The sequence below is a fragment of the Cydia pomonella genome, chromosome 5 (assembly GCF_033807575.1).
Source record: "Cydia pomonella isolate Wapato2018A chromosome 5, ilCydPomo1, whole genome shotgun sequence".
Classification (NCBI taxonomy): Eukaryota; Metazoa; Arthropoda; class Insecta; order Lepidoptera; family Tortricidae; genus Cydia; species Cydia pomonella.
The window spans coordinates 25,424,959-25,448,252 of record NC_084707.1 but is presented as its reverse complement, the minus strand read 5'-3'; the positions used below and the strand labels follow the sequence as shown (position 1 = coordinate 25,448,252).

The 23,294-nt window shown below is 37.3% G+C and overlaps 4 non-coding genes across 4 annotated transcripts; 2 read left to right on the top strand and 2 right to left on the bottom strand.

Annotated features, from left to right (window-relative positions):
• Nucleotides 1-1,329: 1,329 nt before the first annotated feature.
• On the bottom strand, nt 1,330-1,411 carry Trnas-uga (transfer RNA serine (anticodon UGA)). Its single transcript has one exon. It is a non-coding gene; the product is annotated as a tRNA-Ser (tRNA).
• Nucleotides 1,412-4,209: 2,798 nt separating this feature from the next.
• Trnas-aga (transfer RNA serine (anticodon AGA)) lies at nt 4,210-4,291 on the bottom strand. The gene has a single exon. It is a non-coding gene; the product is annotated as a tRNA-Ser (tRNA).
• A 10,035-nt stretch (nt 4,292-14,326) lies between these two features.
• Nucleotides 14,327-14,408, top strand: Trnas-aga (transfer RNA serine (anticodon AGA)). Its single transcript has one exon. It is a non-coding gene; the product is annotated as a tRNA-Ser (tRNA).
• A 1,192-nt stretch (nt 14,409-15,600) lies between these two features.
• Trnas-aga (transfer RNA serine (anticodon AGA)) lies at nt 15,601-15,682 on the top strand. The gene has a single exon. It is a non-coding gene; the product is annotated as a tRNA-Ser (tRNA).
• The last annotated feature ends 7,612 nt before the right edge of the window (nt 15,683-23,294 follow it).

Below are 23,294 nucleotides of genomic sequence, written 5' to 3'. Positions count from 1 at the left end.
TGAAATTTTTAATATATTGTTTATATTTATATTATATCGCGTATAATGAATTTATTATACATCCCGACGTAAATAGTTTTATTTTATAATGATGATGGTATGATGGGGGTCATAGGTGGCAAAATAGGAAAACCTATATAATAAATCCAAATTTTTATACTAAATAAAAAGCAGATCGTCCCATAAATTAAAATAGATAGGTAGATGAAACTAAAATTTAAAATTTGCATTATTCTGACTGGCGAAAACTCTTTGTAGGTATAACATTTTGAAAATCGAATGCGATTAGATAAAAATATATCAATTTTATCTATCAATTTTTGCTTGAGTTTGGGTTAGTAGATAATTACTAATTAAGTTAGTACGTTGTCGTCATATGAAAAAACTACAGATAAAAATATTAAAGAATACAGACGTTTACGGCTTAAAATTTTGACAGAAATTAGCTTCATATAATGCTAAAACAGAATTGAATTACCAATCATTTAAAGTTTTGTAGGGTTACATTATTTAATTAAATATTTTAATTCTATACACCTAATCTCCGTGCGTAATATTTACGTACCTGCTTATTTGTCTGATATTCAGTACCTAAATATAAACCCAGACCTGTCCCTCTGTGCATGAAGTTCATTCTGTCGCCGTTCATAATGTTGTCGAGCATGAAAACAGCATTATAACTTTAAATGAACCTTCGCGACATAAATCAAATGCATTTACACCTTACTCGGTACCAGTTGTCAGATTGTCATCTTTATAATGCAGATTTATTTAGGGTTCCGTAGCAAAAATGGGTAGAGCCATTATTTAGTTTGCTTCAAAAACTTCTTTTTGATCGGGCGTTAAAATTATTTTCGTATGTCCGTGGGTAAAAATAGCTCCAATTTACAAGCGATTCTTATGAAATATTGTGAACAGGTTTGATGATTTTTTGTCGATTTAATTATAGTTTTTTTTTATGGTAGAATTATAATTATATTTATGTAGTTTTTAGATATACTTGCAAAGTGAATAGCTCACAGAGCCAATAGTTAAATAGAAGGACGCAAGTACCGCGGAAATACACCTTTTTGCTTAAACAGTTTTTTGTTTGTTAGTCTCAACTTGAAGAAGTTCAATTTAAAAAAAGAACCGGCCATTTTTTTTCGGACTAAGTATAAGGTAGAGATCTGCATATTGTACGAATGATCGTCCATCCTTATCCTTAGCCCGAAAAAAAGGGGCCGTTTTTTTTTTAAGTTGAACTTATTCTAGTTAAGAGTGATTTTTTTTACATGATTGTGATATCGAAAGATTTTAATAAAAATTCAATTAAGATTCAAAAAATGCCGCTGAGGACAGGATTCGAACCTGCGCGGGTATAACCCATTGGATTTCAAGTCCAACTCCTTAACCACTCGGACACCTCAGCTGTTGACGACTGCACGAAAACCGCCATTATTTAATGACAAATGCTGTGATCACAGACTACTTACAATAGATACCGCTTTTTAAAATAGTTACCAAGACTGCGTGGTCACATTTAAGCTCTCTATGCTTGTAGATTACGACGCAAAGAGAAAGCCGACAAAAATGTTTACATCTTGAGTTCAGTCAGTCTCTCAGTTATAGAAATATAACAACCTTACTCTTAGAACTGTGGTTTATTCGATATTTTTTAGACTAGACCTGTACTAGACTTATCTGTTAACATCTTTTAAAAAACCATATTTATTAAAAATTAACCCTTATTAACAAAAAAAAATTAGAATACCATTAGACCCACAGGCAGGCATTACAAAAAACTCATCCACTTCACGTTTCGTCAAAAAAAAGGTATGTTTTGATTTGTTGCAATAAACTCACCTCTTACAGGAAAAGGGTGATTACGTGTTCATAGCAGTGAGGTTTCGTTAAAAATATATTTTCTATAGTATCGACACCCTGATTGTTAAAATTAGCGGTCATTATCTTATACTAAATTAGTTCGGGAGCACCAATGCATGGTGACTACGAATCGACTTATATGTTCCTTCTACTTGTAAGTAATCTGTAGCAGTAATTAAAACTTATTGTCTCATCAAGTATTTATATACTTAAACAAATATATACTTTGATGTAATGACATACAGTCAGTTTTCGTTTGGCTCAAGACAAGGAAAATTACGACTTGTAATTATTGATACGATTTTATTTCATCTATTGTTAGATTTTTACTGCATTTTTATTATTAAAGACGTTTAAAATGTAAATATACTTACTCCGTTGGCTTAGCGAGCCAAAATGAGTCTTGGCCTCCAACACAAGACAGCGCCACTATTCTCGGTCCTGTGCGACTTTTCACCAATTTGTTGACTCGAAGTTCGCGCAGACCCGCCTCCACTATGTCGCTCCAGCGATACCTAGGGCGTCCGATAGGACGTCCTCCTGCTAGGTGACCCAGGTACGCTCTTTTCACGATCCGATCTTTATCTATTCAAGGTGGCCAAACAAACGGAGTCTGTGAGCTTTACTTTCTCCCATATTGTTAGGTTAAGGTCTGTCCAGCTGTCATCCGGTACATTCGAACTGTAAATATGCGTTTTGTATTTTATTGTCCACGGCCAGAGGGCTTATTTGACTTTGCAAAGTAACCTGTGTGAGGTAGCTACCTTTTCTTAGTTGTTACAATGTTCCTTAAAATCAAAAACAGCTGCTGCTACATTTTAGACTTGTTTCATATCCCCCGCAGTGAAGTAAGAGATCTAATATAAAATAACTCACACCTAATCATATAATGGTACAATGCCTTAAAGATTTAAGCTAGTCGCATCGCGAGTTATTCGCTCACGTAAGCCGCTGCGTGAGGCATTATTCAGTTGTTATATAGCATTCAAATTCATGAAACTGTAAAAAATGAAAAGTACGATGACCATTTTTCAAATTAATTATTAAATTTGATGCATAACATGCCTTTTCCATCACGAAACAACGGTGATCCGGACCTCTGGGAGGCGTGGGCAGAGCCGAAGCCAACACATAGATGCCCTTTTCATACTTTAATGAAATGTAAGGAGTAAGTTGCCCCTGTCATGGGATGCACGTATAGGCAGCACCAGAGGTGTAAAGACTATTTGAGAGTTGATGGAATCTAAAATGAACTGGTCCATTAGGTGAAATTGATGAATTAAATATTGGGCTATATATTATGTTATTATTAATAAATTCCACACAATAAAGTATGTACGATCTAAGGCAGTGAGTAATGGAATATACACCAAACATAATTATTAATCCATATAACTATTCTCCGTACAAACGGAAGACCGATCGCTTAATATGATGAAACGATAATCGTATTTATTGCTCCGCGGTAATTAATGACAGGTAAGCGCATCACGCGATTAATAATTAATTAATCAAACAGTTATTAACTACCTGATTACTGATTTATGTGAGGAGGTACGGATGTAGGTTTTGGTAAATATAGATGACGTAATTGTTAATAACAGGATACATAATAGATATATACAGTGGTGTTACTATAAGCAGCAAAAATCTAAAATTGGCCCTTGAGGCATTGTACTAAGTATGCTAGCGGAATTTCTTCGTTGTATCGAATGTTGATACGTTGTGCGAGGAAGCCACCAGATCTTCGGTCACCAGGTGCGTCAACCAGACGCTTCGCGATGTCCCCAAAAAGCTGTTTCAACGCCAAGTGGTACAAAATGGTACTCTCTACCGAGGTTCTTTCCGTCGTCCGAGGTTTCCGCCGCTTTGCCCGCTTTTACATTAGTCCGTTGGAGGTGGGATGGTGCCATTGTCTCTACGCAGGTGGCATTACACACCACATCTGTCCCAAGCTCCTAGGAACTAAGGACACTTCCTCAGGCCTAAGTAATTGCGAAATCTCAGTTCATTTTAACTGGAAAATTGCGGATGTAGATTAAGACTCACATGCTAATTCGAACGTACACTAATATCAGAATGATATTTGAATGATATTTTTTTTAAATATCGTGCGTCTGTGCGAGACGTACGAACGAAATGCAGACATCTGGATGACATCATTCCGATGTCATTCTAATATCAGTGTATGTTCGAATCGGCCTGTCAAGTGTAAAAAAAATATTTAAGAATTAAAATTATTTAAAAATATTTATATATACATAAGGTAATTTAATTTTGCTCGCAATTGGCTTGGCGTGTTCCAGTTGAGGTAAATAACTCATAAAAAAATACAAAAAGTTTCGCAGTCGGTAGGATTCGAACCTACGCTCCCAGAGGGAATCTGATTTCTAGTCAGACGCCTTAACCGCTCGGCCACGACTGCTGCTTGGCGAGAGGTCGAAAATTGCGACTGCGTGCCAAAGCATGTATGTGATGAATACTTTCACTAATAAATTGTAATTGATAACAATTTAGACATTTAGATTAATGATGACCGAATTATGAATGGAATTACATGTTGTACTTACCGATAAGAATAGTAAGGATATAGAAATTATATATGAACATAAATGGCTTTATTCATAAACACTTGATAATCGTTTGTCCTTATATGACATGTCGTGTTTCTTAGAAAGGGACAAAATTTAAAAGATCTAAATTCTATAGCAAATGTTTGACGTATCTTAAAGTTTGATTCGGGCCGCCTTTCTCTTAAGAGGAAAGGGGACGGCTGTTTCTCCATACAAACGTAGTCCCCATTTTCCCCTCTGCATATTGACATTATGGAAAATATTGTTACATAATTTGATGTATATTGACTATAGCTATGCTTCTACGTGTGTTTTTTTATTATTGTAAAAATTCGGAGTGAAAACATATTTCATTAAAAAAATTAATTGCTTTTATTTGTTATAATACTTAAAAATTCCAAACTAACTCAAACGTAGCATAGCTGTGGTTGATGCACAACAAATTGTGTCAAAATATTTAATATGAATAGGCTATTTCGCTTTTGCAGGACCCACTTTCGTCCTAAGGGACATTTTGCTCTACTGGCCCGGAGCCGGTTTTATTTTAAGTATTTTCTGTATCCTATATAAATATATTCAAATCAGTTGTCAATGTATTCAAAATATCGATTTCATGGTCGTATAGTTTGGATATATATTCTTTTTTATTCATACAAAATACTTGCAAATAAATGATTAAATATAAATGACCTCGAAATATGAAGCTATCTTAATTGAATAAGATCACTTAACTTGTTCATTACTTTATTGGTAGGAAATAGTTGTTTACGATACAAGTGCAGAAAACAGGAAATTCACTACGAGTTGTGATGTTTTAAATCGATACGAGCTGCGAATTACCTATTCGCACGTGTATCGTACAACGTTTTACAGTCCATATGGCTCTTTAAAGTTTCGACGTATGCACGGAAAGTGCTCATTCCCGCACATAATATAAGTTCTGATTACAAGATAAAAGAAAGATAATAATAGTACATTATGATGCAAGTGCGAAAAGTAGGTAGGTACGTGTATTGTACAACGTTTTACAGTAGATATGGCTCTTTAAATTTTCGACATGCGCATGTATAGTGCTAGTTACAGCACTAGGGCGGTAAATTAGCGCCATATCGTAACGTGACGGTGGCGTTTGCCTTCTCTTTTTGTATGGGATTTTGAGTTTCCAAAACGTCCCGCTTGGCGCGCTGTTTCTAAATCCCACACAAAATGAGACTTAACGCAAGCTCGTGCGTCGCGTCACGCTTTCGAATAAATTTACACTAGGGGTTCTTTTAATTGATTTAATCAGTTATGTTTATGATTAATTAAATAATTAATAAGTAAAAAGTAAAAAAAGATGTACTGTAAAAATATTAAAATATTATCACATATGAAATAGGTCCATAGCTATTAAATTTAGATATATAAGTTTCTTAATTGATAGATCTCTCACTGAAATACTGAATTAGTTTACAATAGTTTATTTATATTTGAGTGTTCTACAATTAAAACAATACAAATTTTTTATTCAATCGCTTGAGTTTTTCCTCTCAGTCGTAATCTAACTGTCAATGTCACATTTTACCAAAACCGCGGCAAAACTATCTGTCACTTGTCAAACACTTGACAAAATAAAAATTAAAAATCGTTCGAGATATCCTTAATATCTAACTCAATATTTACGCTTTAAAGAATTGCGAAGTAATTTTTATTTCGTCTTGTCTTGCAAACTATGTTAAATGCTGAAATGTAAAACAATATGAGTTAATTTTGTTGATACAGGTGTATCATTTACTACATATACCTATCTATAAAGCTGTCTCATCATTTCGATAAATAAAGTGAATATGTTTATTAAATGGTGTCAATGATTGTTTGTTTAATACTGTGTGCAAAATGGTGCAGGTTTGACGTCATGTATCGTGACGTATGTAAATTACGTTATTCAATAATTCCGTTATTATTAAATATCTGTTTTCGTAAATGTTACGGGAACGGATATATTTTTATAAAATTATGTTACATAAATATACTGTACATATTGTTTATTACATTACATTTGAAATATTCTTAGAAACATTGAAAAATACTTTAAGGAAACATCAATATTTAGGATACTTAGTTTAATATTGTCATGGTATAAGGTATGTTGGGTACCGGACAAATTTGGGACTAATGAGAGACCTAGCGAAGAAGAAGATTTTTTTTTCGATCTCGGTATGTGTCAGATGCTAGAAATATGGTGCAAATTTAAATACAGGCCTGAATATTGGCAACCTTCAATATTCAACAGTTTCCGATTTGTACCAGTGTAAATATGAGAAATTTTCGAGGGTATCGAAGAATTTGTCATCACGGGTTAAGATCGGACTGAACAAACACATGTTTCAAATTGGAAAGAAACAAGACGCGACATGCAGGTTCTGCCATGAGTCAGAGGAGACTGCAATGCACATTCTCTGCTCCTGTGGACCACTAATGTCAAAAGGAAGTACCCACTTAGGGCGGCACGTATTGCAACCCTATGAGGTACAGAACATTACGGCCCAAAGAATCTGGTATTTCCTGGATTCAACGGGCATCAGTAATGAACTTTAAAGGGCTGTCACAATAGACCAATGCCTGGTCGACGTGGCAATGAAAGGCCCACAAACTACAATAATAATAAGATCGGACGGAGAAAAATAGGATACATCCTATGTTAAACCGCCTCCATTTTTTTTGTATTTTTGCATCCGATCTTGACCTAAATACGAAAATTTGATAAATCTGCAACTCTCACATTTTGATATGTCAATAGAAACAGTTTCCTAAGTAATACATCCATTCATAATAGATTAATATTATGTACCTACATACACTGCTAAAATCTCTTCCTTTTCAATGACTACTTCAATTATTGTCGAATAAAAATAATAGAACTAAAAAAATTACATTAAAAACAGAATTATACGGTCATAGAAAATTAAAGTTAGACAATCACTGCTGTATTTTAAATGGGTAAAGATCGAATTGTTACTTTCCGATCTTTACCTGCTAGGGCCAATATTCCTTATTTTTCGGTTTCGTAAAGAAACTCTTGAAAATTAGTTTCAAGTATAATATTATACCTAACGTAAAGATTGTTAAACATTTGACCGCCAAAGGCGCCAACTGACGCGCGTGGCTACAACCCAATATCAATCTTCGTGCATTCTAACAAGGTGCATAATCACACGATAGCCATGTCGTCCAAAGAATTAAGAGCCCTTAATCCTTGGAGCGTTCTCCGATTTCACGAAATAACGCTCGATAGATGGCGTTGGCGCTCGGTACGCGAGCGCCGGCAACGCGACGCGCGTTTCAATGCAGACTAGAATAATCTTGATAGTTTTCAATATAATTTCAAGCAACATTAATTTTAGTGTCATATGATATCATATGGGCACTCTTTATTTTATTGTATATGCACATTAGTTTTTTTTTTTATGTACACTACTACTAAGTGTACAGACTACAGAGTGTACTATAACCCTTGCTCTTTATTCTGTCTCTTTCACACCAATGGAAAATGAAGAAGTTAGTAAATGACGGCAGGTATAAATAAAGTATATTAGTGCGATAGAGAGACAGATAGTGTTTCGTTGTGGTATCGTAAACGATTGGCATGTTGGCCACACACTTGCTTAGTGCCTAGCCAAAATACCAATCGTTTGCGTATATTAGTGCGATAGAGAGACAGTAGTGTTTCGTTGTCGTATCGTAAACGATTGGCATGTTGGCCACACACTTGCTTAGTGCCTAGCCAAAATACCAATCGTTTGCGTATATTAGTGCGATAGAGAGAGAGTAGTGTTTCGTTGTCGTATCGTAAACGATTGGCATGTTGGCTACGCACCCATGATACCTAGCCAAGAAGCCAATCGATTGCGCATATTAGTGCGATAGAGAGACACATAGTGTTTCCTTGTCGTATCGTAAACGTTTGGCATGTTGGCTACGCACCCATGCTGCCCAGCCAAGATGCCAATCGTTTGTGCATATTAGTACGAGAGAGAGACAGATAGTGTTTCGTTGTCGTATCGATTGGCATGGTGGCTACGCACCCATGCTGCCTAGTCAAGATGCCAATCGTTTGCGCACATTAGTGCTATAGAGTTTCAGTGTTATTTGAAATCACGTTAGGGTTTGTATTATTATTTTTGACCCGAATGAAGTCCAGTCCAGGTTCTTATGATGGAGTCAGGAGTTGGTCACCAGAACTCCTAATCTACTCATTATAATTCCATCGTGCTTGGGCTCAAAAGATTTGCCCTGACGAACACCATCGATCTAGATGAGGTCCAGGGTCTCATGACGGAGTCAGGAGTTGGTCACCAGAACTCCCCAGAACTCCTAATTTACTCATCATAATTCCATCGAGTTTGGGCTCAATAGATTTACCCTGATGAGCACCATCAATCTAGATGAAGTCCAGGGTCTCATGATGGAGTCAGGAGTAGGTCACTAGAACTCCTAATCTACTCATTATAATTCCATCGTATTTGAGCTCAATAGATTTGCCCTGACGAGTACCATCGATCTAAATGAAGTTCAGGGTCTCATGATGGAGTCAGGAGTTGGTCACCAGAACTCCTAATCTACTCATTATAATTCCATCGTGTTTGGGCTCAAAAGATTTGCCCTGACGAGTACCATCGATCTAGATGAAGTCCAGGGTCTCATGATGGAGTCAGGAGTTGGTCACCATAATTCCTAATCTACTCATCATAACTCCATCGTGTTTGGGCTCAATAGATTTGCCCTCACGAGCACCATCAATCTAGATGATGTTCAGGGTCTCATGATGGAGTCAGGAGTTGTACACTAGAACTCCTAATCTACTCATTATAATTCCATCGTGTTTGGGCTCAAAAGATTTGCCCTGACGAGTACCATCGATCTAGATGAAGTCCAGGGTCTCATGATGGAGTCAGGAGTTGGTCACCAGAACTCGTAATCTATTTATCATAACTCCATCGTGTTTGGGCTCAATAGATTTACTCCGACAAGCACCATCAAATTACCATTATGATGAATAGATTAGGAGTTCTGGTGACCAACTACTGAGTCCATCATGAGACCCTCGACTTAATCTAGATCGATGGTACTCGTCAGGGCAAATCTTTTGGGCCCAAACACGATGGAGTTATGATGAATAGACTAGGAGTTCTGGTGATCAACTCCTGAGTCCATCATGAGACCCTGAACCTGATCTAGATTGATGGTGCTCGTCAGGGCAACTCTATTGAACCCAAACACGATGGAGTTATGATGAGTAGATTAGGAGTTCTGGTGACCAACTCCTGACTCCATCATGAGACCCTGGACCTCATCTAGATCGATGGTGCTCGTCAGGGCAAATCTTTTGAGCCCAAACACGTTGGAATTATAATGAGTAGATTAGGAGTTCTAGTGACCAACTCCTGACTCCATCATAAGACCCTGGACTTTATCTAGATTGATGATGCTCGTCAGGGCAAATCTATTGAGCCCAAACACGATGAGGTTATGATGAGTAGTTTAGGAGTTCTGGTGACCAACTCCTGACTCCATCATGAGACCCTGGACCTCATCTAGATCGATGGCGTTCATCAGGGCAAATCTATTGAGCCCAAACACGATGGAGTTATGATGAGTAGATTAGGAGTTCTGGTGACCAACTCCTGACTCTATCATGAGACCCTGGACCTCATCTAGATCGATGGTGCTCATCAGGGCAAATCTTTTGAGCCCAAACACGTTGGAATTATAATGAGTAGATTAGGAGTTCTAGTGACCAACTCCTGACTCCATCATGAGATCCTGGACTTTATCTAGATTGATGATGCTCGTCAGGGCAAATCTATTGAGCCCGAACACGATGAGGTTATGATGAGTAGATTAGGAGTTCTGGTGACCAACTCCTGACTCCATCATGAGACCCTGGGCCTCATCTAGATCGATGGTGTTCATCAGGGCAAATCTATTGAGCCCAAACACGATGGAGTTATGATGAGTAGATTAGGAGTTCTGGTGACCAGCTCCTGACTCCATCATGAGACCCTGGACCTCATCTAGATTGATGGTGCTCGTCAGGGCAACTCTATTGAACCCAAACACGATGGAGTTATGATGAGTAGATTAGGAGTTCTGGTGACCAGCTCCTGACTCCATCATGAGACCCTGGACCTCATCTAGATTGAAGGTGCTCGTTAGGGCAACTCTGTTGAGCCCAAACACGATGGAATTATAATGAGTAGATTAGGAGTTCTAGTGACCAACTCCTGACTCCATCATGAGACCCTGGACCTCATCTAGATCGATGGTGTTCGTCAGGGCAAATCTTTTGAGCCCAAACACGATGGGATTATAATTAGAAGATTAGGAGTTCTGGTGACCAACTCCTGACTCCATCATGAGAACTTGGACTTCATCCGGGTCAAAAATAATAATGCAAACCCTAACGTAATTTCAAGTGAAAATGCGTTTTTCAGAAAATCGCAGCCAAATAACAATAAAAGAATACCTTACTCATAGTGTTGTGTTCCTGCCGGTGAGTAAGGTTGCCAGAGCTCAACGAGGGGTGGGAGGGGGTTAGGGTCGGCAACGCGCATGTAACTCCTCTGGAGTTGCAGGCGTACATATGCGGGCCATATGCTTGTTTGCCACCGACTTAGTATAAAAAAAAAAGTAACACTGAAAATCCATCAATAAGCGAGTCTGTTAGGCATACTGTAAAAAATGAACTTGTATTAAGATTTTCTAATCGCAGTATATAGCACTTCTCGGAACTCCGTAGCTGATTACGATCGCAACGAATGCCTGACAATCGAGCACAGGTCCGTCCTCTAAGCGCGCTCCGCGCGGACTGAGAGCGGGGCGTCGCTGCTGCGTGATTTATACGTGTTTTAAAAAAATATAAATTTACGGCAATGTAGGTCCCATAGTTACGATTTTTTTTTTATAGGTTAACATAAAGTTACAGTTTGCTATAATATTATTTTTAAAGCAAAATATGCGTACAATTTGCAGAAATAAAATATAATAAAACCCTGTTTTCGCCAAAAAAATGAAGAAAACTCGGAAGGTATTTTATCAGTTTTTTCAAATGAATCTTCGATTGTTAATCATTCCAGCCCCTCGTACGAGATATGTTGAATCAAATTGTAGTCATTCATGTACCAAATGATTCTAGTTTATAGCAAAATTGAGAACCGAAACGCCACATCTCACTGCAAAATTTGGAAAAGACTCCCAAAAAACCTCATTAAAAAAGAGGTTTAAAAGAGAAAATGAAAATTTGAACTGTTGGAGCCCCTAGTTTAGGAAACGATTATTTAATTACGTTATCAGTTTTTGAATAAATACTAATAGTTACGTCGTAATCTTGAATGAAAAAGGAAGCATTTTACAAAATACGCTCGTCTGTAGGAATAAGGCCTCTTAAATCAAAACTCTGTAGCAACCTCTTTCGTGTGTACCATATTTTCTTATTTAACAAGCGACGACTGCCTAAAACTCGCCATTTTTAGGGTTCCGTAGTCAAATGGCAAAAAACGGAACCCTTATAGATTCGTCATGTCCGTCTGTCTGTCCGATTATGTCACAGCCACTTTTTTCCGAAACTATAAGAGCTATACTGTTCAAACTTGGTAAGTAGATGTATTCTATGAACCGCATTAAGATTTTTACACAAAAATAGAAAAATAAAAACAATAAATTTTGGGGGTTTCCCATACTTAGAACTGAAACTCAAATAATCTTTTTTCATCAAACCCATACGTGTGGGGTATCTATGGATAGGTCTTCAAAAATGATATTGAAGATTGTAATATATTTATTTTCTAAACTGAATAGTTTGCGCGAGAGACACTTCCAAAGTGGTAAAATGTGTCCCCTCCCCCTGTAACTTCTAAAATAAGAGAATGATAAACCTAAAAAAAATATATGATATACATTACCATGCAAACTTCCACCGAAAATTAGTTTGAACGAGATCAAGTAAGTAGTTTTTTAATACGTCATAAATGGTACGGAACCCTGCATGGGCGAGTCCGACTCGCACTTGGCCGTTTTTTTTGAAAAGCTGAAAAGAATTGACGAGTTGTGTGGCCCCGTGACCACTGCAACTTGATTGATTGCGGCGAAACAGCGCAATCAGCGAACAAACATTGCCGTGCCACTCGTACGGTACTAGTAGATGAGGAGTTCGCTGGACATATTTGTACGGTCACGTCTGAAAATATCTATACGGACAAAGTGCCAAAAATATGTACACACTACCCTAATATATGGGCCATAAGGTCATGTCATATTTTTGGGCACTTCGATCGTGTCGATGTTTTCAGACATGACTGTACTTTGCACATATCTATTTTTCGCTCTAATCTCCCAAATTTTAGCTCGCCGTCGGCAGGGTGTTCATCCTCACACCTTAGAACCTAAATGGTCGCGTACTGTGCGGTTCAAGAGGAATTTCTTCCCGCGGACGCTCCGGCTGTGGAATGAGCTCCCTTCCGAGGTTTTCCCGAGGGTCTACAGTATGGGGTTCTTCAAAAAAGGAGTGTACAGGTTTTTAAAGGGTTGGCAACGCGCATGTAACACTCCTAGAGTTGCAGGCGTCCATAGGCTACGGTGACTGCTTACCATCAGGCGGGCCGTATGAATCAGAATCAGAATCAGAATCAATCTGATTCTGATTCTGATTCTGATTCTGATTCTGATTCTGATTCGGGCCGTATGCTTGTTTGCGGTCACCACACTACTTGGTACATTGTAAGGGAAGCCACACAGCGACACAGGGCAATCAGCGAACAAATATGACGGTCCTAGGCGAGGAGACCGCTGAGCGTTTTTGATTTATAATATGTTTTTCGTTCTCTTAAATATCACGAAATTCAAAAACAGGAAATACTATACTTACTTAATAGTCCTCCATGTCGTATCCGACAACGGCGACCTTTACAATTTCCTCTGATGAGCACGTATATGGCTCGCAAAACCGAACTTAGTCTTAAATGCCCGGTCGCACTGTGCACAATAAAGCTGCCCTTGGTCGTTATATTTTTTTTTTTTTTATTCATTTTAATTAACACAGTATAACAGTTAAAACTAAAGCACTGTGAAATTACATATTGAACCTAGACAATCTAGACATGTATAATTGGAAAGAGTTGACATGAAACATCAAAATACTAATTAGAATACAGGTGACACTTATAACACAGAGGAGTATGTGTAATGTGTATGCGTAGGACGGCTTAGGTCGAGACTTCCGTTGAAGGCGCTTTTGGTCCAGGTGTTCAAGTTGATCTTCTTCGAAAGTAGCTAGACCTTCTCTTACCTTATTGCGCCATTCTGATCTTTGAACCGTAAGCTCCTCCCAACTTGCGGTTGCGGAAAATGTATATCTTATTAATTACCTTTATATAAGTATATGTAGGTAATTAATAAGATATACTTTTAGAGTTCATACGTACTCTAATGGTGACGATGGGAACCATACTACTGTATTTGCGACATTCTTCCGTCCGTTAATTTCTTACTCATCTGTTTGTTTGTCTGTCTTCTGTCAGTAAGCGGGCTTTATCTCAAGAATCGTTATAAAGAAGCTAGCGACGTTTGAAGCTAGTCGTGTATAGCAAGGAAGCGATCTGAACTTCACAAGTTAAGTCTAATTTTATCTCATTTTGATATCAATTTTAGTGCATCCCGCTCGTACGTAGAGATTGGTGCAAGCGAGCTGAAAAAAGAATGAGATCAATTGTGCTGCTCAAGGTTATACTGGTGTAATGACCAGACCAGTTGACCTACATGTGTCACGTTCGGCCTCATCAGAAGTCCGATGGTGAAAGTATGTACTTTTAACGAACTTTAACTGAACGCATATTTCGTCCACTTAGCAAGTAGCAGTCGTGGCCGAGCGGTTAAGGCGTCTGACTAGAAATCAGATTCCCTCTGGGAGCGTAGGTTCGAATCCTACCGACTGCGGACTTTTTTAAATAGAGACATAGTCTGTCAATAACTTCAATTTGAAGTTTTCGTTGTCAACAAAACTGTGGCACTCTAAAACATATTTCATATTGTATCGCATACCTACATTACCTCAATCAAGGCAATCAAGTAAGTAATGGCTCGGCTTCGCTTCGGTAGAAGAATGAAACACACAACTAGACAATTTTATGCGAGCTGAGGTTTTCTTATTTACTGACTCGTGTATATTATTTTGTCTGTTCGAGCGCAGCGGGCCGGAAGTTGACGCTTTCAGTAATATCAAGATAAATATTATTCTGTTTTTTAAAGATTTGTCGGCGCGCCTAATAGAGGCCTCGGGCGACCAGAGGGCTGGCCACTATTTCGCACAGCGTATAAGTATCGCCATACAGCGGGGAAATACGGCCAGCCTTCTAGGCACCTTGCTCATAGACGGCGATTTGGCCCAAATTTTTTATCATTAGTTTATCTTTAGTACTTACTAAGTTTTATTATAATAATTATAATAATTCAGCCTATATACGTCCCACTTCTGGGCACAGGCCTCCTCTCATGTGCGAGAGGGCTCGGGCTATAGTCCCCACGCTAGCCCAATGCGGATTGGGGACTTCACATACATCTTTAAATTTCTTCGCAAATGTATGCAGGTTTCCTGACGATGTTTTCCTTCACCGAAAAGCTAGGTAAATATTAAATGATATTTCGTACATAAGTTCCGAAAAACTCATTGGTACGAGCCAGGATTTGAACCCGCGACCTCCGGATTTAAAGTCGGAGGTCATGGATATACTCGGCCACCACCGCTCCATGCCAGGCCAAGTTTTATTATGTTTGTTTATTTCTTTGTTTATAAATATCGAATATTTGCAAATATTCGATATTTCGCTAACTCTATAGTTATATTGCTAAATGTATAGTTAGCAATATCAAATATTGCATGCAAATGGGGTTTTAAATATTTGATGACCGAATAATGATGAAGGAACTAAATCATAGAATTTAGTCGATCGACCAAATACCGCAATGTAACTAATGAAAATCGCAAGCAAGGTCTTGATCCGTCTAAATGTGGCTTAAATGTCGATTTACTTTGTAAATCATTTAAGCAATCATTACAATTAATTAGTGAAAGTATTCACCACATACGTGCTTTGGTACGCAGTCACAATTTTCGACCTCTCGCCAAGCAGCAGTCGTGGCCGAGCGGTTAAGGCGTCTGACTAGAAATCAGATTCCCTCTGGGAGCGTAGGTTCGAATCCTACCGACTGCGGACTTTTTTTTTATACCAATATAAAAAGTAAACTGACGTGAAAACAAATGTTCCGTTGTCACTTTTTTCTTCAGTTAAAATTAAACTATATGATTTAACCCTTTTATAAGGCACGCTTAGATATGGCAAATTGACCAGCCATATTTTATACGTCGTATTCCTGTTTCGTCAGATTCCTGATTCGTCGTATTTTTGTTTCGTCGGGATTATATAAATATAATTAAATATGTCGTGCAGTAAATCTTCATATTTAATAAATACTGGTTTACTGCACGACATATAATTTAATTAAATGCATATAATTCCGACGAAACAAGAATACAAGAAACAGGAATACGATGAACCAGGAATACGATGAACCAGGAACAAACCTTTTATACTACGTCGGTGGCAAATAAAAATACGAACCCCTTGATGGTAAGCAGTCTCCGTAACCTATGAACGAATGCAACTCTAGAGGAGTTACATGCGCGTTTACGTCACCTTTTTGTATTCATCGATTTTTTTGTACTTTAAAGAGGCGATAAAGCTTGAATCGTGTATTCATTTAAATAATGAATAGTAAATAAATCGGTCTATATATTAGGCCCCAATGGTTTTGTACAAAATTTGAATTATTATTTTTATTTCTTGTAAGTAGGTACTTCGTTTTAATAGATTTTTACTTTCAAGATAAGAATCTATGCTAAGGCGGTTCAATTTAGTTAAAAAATATAATAGGTATATTAAGATGGTGAAAATATTAAGATAGGTCTCAAACATAATAAATTCTTCGAGTAATAAATATTGACTATAATGTAAATGATCTACCAAAATAAATGTTTTTTCTTCCTTTGTAAAAGGAAGGTTTGGTTTTATTTGTATATTTATTTTCATTCATGAACCAAATGTATCCACTACTATTCAAAAATATTTCGGAACGTCGTGGCCGTATGAATAGCTTTGCAATCCTAGCGAAATAACGGTACTTTTATTTTATTCTATTTCAGGAGAAAACGGTTTCCACTAACTAAATTTTAACAAATCAATTTGACTTTGAAGTCAATCGCTTCAGCATAATACATTAATACAGTACATATGGTGCTACTTTCCCGCACGCATGCGGGAATGAGCACTTTGCGTGCATATGTTGAAACTTTAAAGAACCATAATGTACTGTAAAACGTTGTACGATACACGTGCGAATAGGTAATTCGCAACTCGTGTCGATTTTAAATGCTTCGGACGTGTTTTAATTAATCACCACTTGTTGCAATTTTCCTATTTCCTGCACTTGTATCGTAAATAACTATTAAAAAATCATGGAGAATGGAATATATTTAGAAGTGCAAAAACGTTTTCTCTTTTTCTATGGACGAGGTAAAGTTCCCTCTTAAGGTGTACGACTAGAAACCGGATTCCCTCTGGGACCGTAGGTTCGGAGATTCGGCCGAACAAAAATACCTCATGTACCAGAATTTCCAAACGTCATCTGCTGGATAAATATACTTGGCACATTTTCGTTTTGTCATTCAAGTTGGTATGTTGTTGGCATTCAAGCAGCGTATGAAACAACGCACTAAAAGTAAAAATAGTTCGTGTCATTCGCGACGACGCGCGGATTTGTCAAATCTAATCTTTAATAACTTGACAATATGAGTCAGGCCTGGCGTCTTCGTGAATGACACGATCTCTACCACTCTCGAATACTTTTTGATAAGATACCAGAATGTATAGATTTTTGACGCATAGTCCAATACTCAAGTTTTGATGCTGATTGTGACACAACTAAAATTAACGGTTTAATAATATTTGATCAGTTCTATAGATTTAGATATTTATTGTCATACATGTCATAAAACTAGTATCTACGTCAAATCTTGGGATTAGTTGTCAAGCGGACCCCAGGCTCCCATGAGCCATGGCAAAATGCCAGGACAACGCGAGGTAGAAGAAGACTCGTTTCGAATTTCCTATTTTTCGCACTTGTATCGTAATGTACTATTAATAAATGAGTGGACATCATTCAAAAAATGTCTTAAAAAGAATCAATCTTATGTCAACAATTTCATCGTTTATGTCAAAACAAAGTACGGGAATAAATAAGTACCAGTATCTCCTGATTAACATCATGTTCTTAAATAAATAAATAGATAAAACGTAAGTTACTTTTGAATAGGTAAAATATAAATTTGTCCTATGTAACGTTGACAAAAAAAAGGAATTTAAAAAGTCATTTACTGATTTAATATTGACATAATACCTATTATTGATGAGAGGAGAATAATAATACTATCAATATTAATTGAATAAAATATTGTATATTGATTATAAATTTATCATTACTATGTTTGCGTTTTATGCGTGACCGCAAGCGAAGTGTTTTTGTACAATAAAGATTAAATAAATAAATAGCGATGATATATTGCGTACCAAAATCCGCGTATTTGTAATCCATTATAAAGTACCTCGTAACAGACGGCCCGGACGTATTAAGGTCATATTAACCTCCACAAGTCATTTAACAGCTTTATCTAATTCAAGTTTGGAACTGAATTCCGACCGGGCTTAGACGTTATTTATGGCTGATGTCCCACGCAACATACTCGGACTCTGGCGAGGATAACCTTTTGGAAATCGTCGTATGTCGTAAGTAAAACATACGTAGTTACGCCATTTTAACTTTAGTTGTCAGGGGCATTGTGTCTAACGATTTAAATGCTCATTTATTGAAAACGTATTCGTGCTTGGGCTGAGTGAGAGCAATGTATTCATATTCACGAAATATTTAAGTACAATTTTGCATTTAGAAAACAGACAAGATGATGATGACGTAGTTTATTTATGATGATGACTAGTAAAGTACGAGTACATCTCGTTTCTGATTTCTAAACAAACAGCCTGGTCGTATTAAGGTCATATTAACCTCCACAAGTCATTAAAGTATCAGTTTTATCTAATTTAAGTTTGGGACTGAATTGCCACCGGGCTTAGACGTTATTTATGGCGAGTGTCTCACGCAACATACGGCACAATTTGAACAATCCTTATAAGATGTCACAGCGATACGATGGCGATCTGTCAGTGTATAAAGTAACGCTTTTGGATGAAAAAAATTCACTTTCTATACTGACAGATCAGTATCGTATCGGTGTGACATCTTATAAGCATTGTTGGAATTGGACCGATACTCGGACTTAGCCGAGGATAAAGCGTTGTAAAAGGTAGGTTAAATGAGTAGTTACGCTTTTTTTGTTACTTGTGTCTGTCAATAGGGGTTTTATTTTTAAAAATTAAATAAATGTTCATTTATTGAAAACGTATGCTAGAGCCGAGTGAGAACAATGAATTAATATGAGATTTAAAAGAGATTCGGTATGAAATGCTGGTCTTTGAGGATGTTGTTAAGAATAAAAAGACGAGGATTTTTTTTTAATTATCAGAACAGGGTTACAAATTGTAATATAATTTTGTGATCATTTAATTATTACCTAAGAATGGAATAAGTAACTTATACATCTAATATTGTTTTTTTTTTTAATTTTTTTATTTAAATTAGAATATCAATGTGAGATGAAATTTACCTTATTGTTAGATGAGCTTAACAAACATTTACCAAATCTCGACATATTCCTGCAACAGCGCACCAAAAGAATCGGCAGCCATTTTTTATTTTTTGTCAAAAAATAACATGAAAACGAGCCATAAGCTCTGATGTAGCAGCGGGCAGCCGGGCACAACCAAAATGGGAGGCACAGAGAGAAAATAATACTTATAGCTGAACTTTCCTTTTACTAAAACCTCATACATATTAAATATGATTTTAAACTTCCAGGCTAGTTTCCTGAACATAGTTTCCACAACAACATGTACTTATAAAAATAGTCGTTAAAAATACGCAAGAGCCTTGTGGGACCCGCCTCGCTACAATGTTCAAACTAAAACAATACTAATAAATACAAATAATAAAGGGTGCTATTTAGAATCGGGCCAGTAAACTAGCTGTGGTTATGGAATATGTATTTTTATCAAATTCTTTTATAGACCAATGAAGAAAAGACAATTCCATGGGATTTACGTACGTACATGGGATACGTTCTGTTATTTGTGTTTTTATATCTCAAACGGATTAGGCAGCGTTTTGATTAAAGTTCCTGGAGAGCGTGATTTTTTCCGACATCATTAGCAATCATTGACATTATTCCAACCAATTTACACAAAATCTTAACAAGTTATACAACTAAACTATCCTCAAGAATCATTCATAGATGATAACCGCATGAAAATCCGTTAAGTAGGTAGTTTTGTACTTAATATTTTATTTTGTTTTGTCAAAATAAAGATTCTACTAAAGATAGTTTTAATCGGCTACTTGGTTATTTTGGACCCGGGTACGTCCTTAAACTACGTCCAAAAGAGAGGTATGGGCACCTTACAGAAAATCGCGGCCAAATAACACTAGATCCTACTCATAGTGTTGTGTTCCTGCCGGTGAGTAAGGTTGCCAGAACTCAATGAGGGTGCGGAGTGTTAGGGTCGGCAACGCGCACGTAACTCCTCTAGGGTTCCAGGTGTTCATAGGCTACGGAGACTGCTTACCATCAGGAGGGCCGTATGCATGTTTGCCACCGACGTAGTATTAAAAAAAATCGACGAGTCCGCGTACTTCATGGCCCGCCCACTCGTACAGTTTGACGCCTAGGCTTACAGCGCCTATTTACTTTATTTACGGCCCCGTTAGGGGGCGCTGCAGAGATTATTACAATTTTAACCTTCGCCTAATGCCCTAACGGCCACTCAAGACAAGCGCCCCTAATGGAAAGTTATTTGCGCAGGTTCACTGAGAAATATGAGGAATGGGGTGTTTAAAGTGTTTGAAAAAATACAGATCCTTAAGTCCACTGCGTATTGTAAATGCCTTATCTGTGACACAATTATATTTCTATACGTAGATAATAAAATGCTTCTGATTCTCGCTTATCTATATTACTCTATATCGTAGTATTACGTCTCCGGTATTACCGTTGACCTATACATAACTACATAGTAGTAAATTAATACTTACATTATCTTAACATGAGTAACGCCAGTTTTATCAAACACACCCACATACCTGAAGATAGCTGTAGTTAATATATTAAATAATAATATAATAATTCAGCCTATATACGTCCCACTGCTGGGCACAGGCCTCCTTACATGCGCGAGAGGGCTCGGGCTATAGTCCCCACGCTAGCCCAATGCGGATTGGGGACTTCACATACACCTTTGAATTTCTTCGCAGATGCATGCAGGTTTCCTCACGATGTTTTCCTTCACCGAAAAGCTAGTGGTAAATATCAAATGATATTTCGTACATAAGTTCCGAAAAACTCATTGGTACGAGCCAGGATTTGAACCCGCGACCTCCGGATTGAAAGTCGGACGTCATATCCACTCGGCCACCACCGCTTTTTAATATATTGTTAGTAATTTTGTTAATATATTGTTAGTAGGTAAATATTTTATCGTATTATATTACGACAGGCAAGATAAACTGTAGGCCAAAGGCTAGAGTCAGACGAAGCTAAGTTGGCAACGAATTTGATAGCTGAGACTGTGCAAGTGTTAAGTAAATGTCATAATTTCATAGAAGTGTGACGTTTAATATAACACTTGTACTGTCTGGTCTGTCAAAACTGCTGCTAACTTATCTTGAAAAAATATTTTTTTTGTCTTTCAAAAATGGAAAAGAAAATGGTACCATTCGATTCCTTACATTTTATTGAAAAATAAATTGTACAACAACTATACACATAAACGCAATATTTCAGGATCAAAATAGCAATTTTCTTGATCTTCCAATCATTTAGGACAGACTTATATAATGTGACGTCACATCATATTATCATTTTGTTAGAGGCGTTTCAATCGTCGAGTGCGAGCGTCAGACTTTAACTCTCATCTTTGACGTTTGTGTTGCTTAAATACCATGAGTCCTATATAGACATTTGATCCTCAGGAAAATCAAGATCGATTAACATTATTTACAAAAAACTGTCAAGTAGCCAATTATTCATTAGGGATAAATGAAAATGAATGGAGTATAATGTGCCAATTTTTGAATTGTTACCGATTTTAATTTTTAAACAGATTTTGATATAATGAATGGATAGATATGGTTTTCTATTCTGTTCAATATAAGCGCAATTTGACAATGTGTCTTAAATAATCTTCCCGTGCGTTAAGAAAAAAGTAGTATTTTCTTAATTCAGTGGAAAATTTCATAAATTTTTATTGGGACAACATGGAAATTCTGTTCTGTACTATATCAACGCAATTTCACCGTATTTCCTCATGTCTATTGTCACCATAGCCAGTGGGTAGCCACTAAATTTTAATATCGAAATCTGTCGTAAAGAATTCGATACCAAATAAAAACTTGGTCCTAATACTGATCCACAATGTATTAGTACACTGTTGTATATTTAACCATATTTCTGTTCAATACTTTTCTATTTCGTCACCAATAAATCAAACAATACTTTGACATTGAAGCTGGGAGTCAAAAAGTCGTAGGGCCAGGTGGGGTAAATATAGCCGTGTCTTATAATTACCCCACCTGACCTAAGTGCTGGTGTAATTCTATAGTTATTCGACTTCCTATTTACAAACAGTGCAATTAGCATGGCTGGCCGATGACAGTTACGGTGCCTTTGTTTAGTTTCCTTTAACTGGGGGGCAACTAGGGTAGCACTCGATATCGGTTTAAAGAATTTTTATTTCTCATAAGAATTTTTTACAATTCACTTACATGAGAATTAGGAGTAAATAAGTTAACAATGTACGGGTGAGCGTATGCATGCGTATTTACATTCACACAATACTAACAAGTGCCTTAAATTACCTTAAAATATATACATATCTACAGTTTTCATTTAGTGTAACTACGCAAAAGGCAAAACATTATTTCTGCACTATATAGTGAAAATAGACATAATCATATACATTTTCCAGTATGCTGAACTTGTTCGCGTCTAGGGTCGTTCGCGTCGCAATATAAAGGGAGTCTAAAGCATTTTTTTACGCTGCACCCTTACAGGCGGGATAATTTTTTTCAGTACTTAAGACTTTTACCCACTTTGCTGTTGCAGGTGTCCATGGGCGGCGTTAATCACTTACCATCAGGTGATCCGTCTGCTCGTTTGCCTCCTCTATCATAAAAATAAAAATATATATTTGTGGCCCTAGTGAAAAAGGGTACAAGTCTCTGGTAGTTTAGGTGTATAAGGGCATAAGTGTTACGTGGAACATACACCCCTTTACACCTGCGCTGCCAGAGACTTGTACCCTTTTTCACTAGGGCCACAGAATATATAGTCGATAATTGGCGAGATCAAAGCCACACGACTCCGCTGGCTCGGTCACCTAGAGAGGATGGGAGAGGATCGTGCCGTGAGAAGAGCGTATGTGGGGCACCCGGGTGGAAAGCGTCCGTCTGGGCGTCCCAGATACCGCTGGAGTGACGAAGTCCTAAAAGACCTGTTCGCCCTCTGAATACCCAACTGGCGTGAAGTGGCGCAGGATAGGGCAGAGTGGCGCTCTCTTGTGTCAGAGGCCAAGATCCTGTTTGGGTCACTGAGCCAGTGAAGAG